General features: G+C 39.6%; 1 protein-coding gene across 7 annotated transcripts in view; it reads right to left on the bottom strand.

Annotated features, from left to right (window-relative positions):
- The window catches only part of RAD51B (RAD51 paralog B), a 717,077-nt gene that overhangs the window by 301,704 nt on the left and 411,913 nt on the right, over nucleotides 1-3,460 (bottom strand). The window lies entirely within an intron of this gene.

Below are 3,460 nucleotides of genomic sequence, written 5' to 3'. Positions count from 1 at the left end.
TTGCAGAGTGCTGTGGAGATCACAGACCACATTCCCAAGTATCTTTTTTATTTAATCCTCTGTGAGGTGGGATTATTGTCTGTTTGGACACAGGTAAAGAAACTGCTTTAAGTTCAGTGTTTTTTTCCCATGACACCATGGCAGCGGGTGCTGCTACCACAGCCTACCGAGAATTCACTGAAGGCAACTGAGATACGCAGTGATTGCTCCAATACCCTTTATTAGTGCAAGGCCTAGTCATCCAAACAAGATCTCCTAGTCTCTGTAATGATTTGTGTATATACGTAGAATGCTGCATTATCATCTCTAACATCTCCTTTAAAATAAAACTCACATGTACAAGAACGTTCTGAAGGTCGTCCTCTTTGGCCCTGGTGTATCTGAACACTACAACATGAGTACTGATCGCCTTTATTTGCCTCTGGCATGGCATATAAAAACTGCCGTTGCGTTGTATAGCTAGCTACCTTATTACCTGGTCTCAACGTTTCTAACCATAGAACTACCTTAAAGATATTCCTAGAGTGTGTTTCACCCAGATTAATATAGCCTGATGAAATTTCAGTGCCAAATAAGGAAAAAGAGCATGTGTTACATTCCCCAGAGGTATATTACAGCCTGGCAAAGAGCTTCCTGCAGTGCCCATTTACAAAGATTAGCAGAAAGAAGAAAGCAAAGGTTACAATAAAAAGGGGGAAAAAAATAATCACTAAGAGTTCTTAGTATTATTCCTTGGCTTTGAAGCCTAAACAATGCAGCTTCTAACATGTAGTTAAGGCAAATGTATCCAAAGGGCAGGCAATACCTGAGGGTACAAAATATTTTAAAATCCTCATCCCAAAAGTAGATTTAAAGGACACCTTTTTATTTTTTTTTACATTTTTCAGATTGAAATAGTCTCCTTTTTCCGTGTCCTTGCTTAGGCTCTTTCGAATGCCAGAGAAAAATAAATAAGGAAAAAAAGAGAAAACGTAAAATGTTCTTAGGAAACTCATCTCCTTGGAGGGAATCTTGGTGAGAGGAACAGCTTTCCCAGAGGGAATACCAGTAAGACTGTGAAAATCTGAGGCCCTGGGAGCCAGAGCTGTTACTTAACAGAAGCCACAGCAGGGACAGTCAGCAATGGCTGCTGTCCTCTCTGTCACTGCCTTGAGCTCAGGAAGACAACAGGCAGCTCTCAAATGTCCTGGTTAGCCTCAAGGTGCCTAGCATGGTGCCTGGCTCATACAGCACTCTGGAAATACTGGCTGAGTGAAATCAGACATAATAAAAATAGGCTCTCCAAGCCCCAAAGTATTACAAACTAGAATTCTAGAGTGGAATTGTTCTCTATTAGAAGAAAGATGAAAGAAACACTATTTTGAACTTAATGTCTTCAAGTCTTTGTAATTTGAAGGAGGAGAAACCCTTCTGGTCCGTCAGGGTCCCCAAACAGGGTCATCTCAAACATGATAGAAGAGGAAAGGGCTTTTCCAGGGTACTGTAATCTACAGAAAGGAGCCCTAATGGTGCAGTGGTAAGCACTTGTCTGCTAACCAAAAGGTTGACAGTTCAAACCTAACAGCTGCTCCTCAGGAGAAAGATGTGGCAGTCTGCTTCTGTAAAGATTACAGCCTAGAAAGCCACTGAGCACGATACAACTCTATTGTAGTACAACTTGTCATCACCAGATTTGATATACAACTTCTGGAGTATAATCTATAACCCCAAAGAAGTTTTGCTGTTGAATAGAGATGCTATAATGAATCATAACAGCTGCAGGCCTGGGCAAGGGTTGGGTGGACGGTGTCAGTTGGCCTGAGTTCAAACTCTACCATTTTCCAGTTGTGGGGCCGTGGACACATTATTTCACCTCTTCTAGTCTTGGTGTTTTCATCTGGAAAAGAAGAGGATGAAAGCAGATGACCTTGAAGACCCCTTCTAGCTTCTAACATTTCTAACACTCTATGGCTCTGTGAAGAAAAGCAACTAAAATGAAATCCTTTATTGATTATATGCTGGGAAGGGAACAGGTTGATGCATCAGCAGGTCACATAGACATGGATCCTATTAGCAAAAGCCCAGCCCTTTTTGTGGCTGAGAGGAATGCGAAGAATATTTTGACTTTCAAATGGGCGAAGATTTGGTTTGGACTTCTCTCCAAAAAGACAGCATGTCTCAGCAGTAGAAAAGATGCCAGTAGCCACAGGCTGGGTCACTGCTTTTAGTGAGGCCCAGCATGCATAACACAAATTTTTTAATTACCATTGCCATAACCTCTACCACACTTTGTTTTTCTTGGGCACTCTCCTGGTCAGGTAATCTGGGTTAGATTCAACCCAATTTATAAAATTTGAGACTTTTCCCACTGTAGGTAAGATTACATGCTATTTTAGGAAACCTCTTGGGGGCTGAGGAAATATGTTGTTTTTCTTTTAAATATTATACTGTATATCGATTCCAAATGCTAACCGAGGTTTTAAAGAAAAACACGAGTTCCCTAAAAATAGCCTGTCTACAATGCCTCTTAGATTTGGGCACAGAGCATAACTTGCTTAGCATGCAATTAGAAATAAAATAATATTTGGTGAACATATCTAAAAGGTTAAAAAATTAAATGTGAATGCTCCCAAAACATTAAACAAATATTCATTAATGTGAACTGGGTTGCTCCTCTAAAGCTGTACTCTAAAAAAAATTTCAAATGGGCTCCTAAGTCCAGTTTTAAAAATCTTTGGTTACCAAATACCAAATTCAAAGTCTAGTCTTAGTATTCTATTTTCTCTGACCTCCCTGCAGTTTTTGACTGCTGAAATTCTCTCCTTTCTTGACCTCCATGACTCCTCATAGTACTGGCTCTCCCCTTACCTTGTGACTTAATTTTTGACATTTCCTTCACCAGACTATTCTTATTGGTCACATCTTCTCCTACAATAAATTCTTAAGGTATCTCAAAATTCAGTGGGCATCTTCTGCTCCTTTCTCTCTCAGTCTTTTCCTTTTATAGTCTCTTCTCTGACTTTGCAAACACTAGTTGTGTTTACTCCTAACTCTGTATGGATGACCCCCTTATCTTAATTTCTCAACTTGATCCTTTAATGTGAGCTTCAGTTTTCTATCTCCCCCACTGCATGCTGGACATCCCTACCTGGACATTTTGCCTTATCATTATTTTAAACTTGGAACCTATATACAACTGGAATGAGTAAGAAAAAATAGGCTGACATTGGAGGTATCAGTGCAATCTCACAATTTCTAAAGTATGCATATGCATATATATGCATATGTATGTATGTATATATATATCTATATTCATATACATATCTATATATATTTCCTAGTACTGTGCACTGAAAGGGCCAAGAGGCAAAGATACCCCAATAGCAGTGAGCACACCCACACCAACTCTTGCTCTTTAATGCCATTTCCCACTAAAAAAGAAATGGAGATTCTTGAAGAAATGGATGATTTGAGGGCTGAG

The sequence above is a fragment of the Loxodonta africana genome, chromosome 10 (genome assembly GCF_030014295.1).
Source record: "Loxodonta africana isolate mLoxAfr1 chromosome 10, mLoxAfr1.hap2, whole genome shotgun sequence".
Taxonomy (NCBI): domain Eukaryota; kingdom Metazoa; phylum Chordata; class Mammalia; order Proboscidea; family Elephantidae; genus Loxodonta; species Loxodonta africana.
The sequence above is the reverse complement of the archived record's forward strand: the minus strand, read 5'-3'. Positions and strand labels throughout refer to the sequence as shown.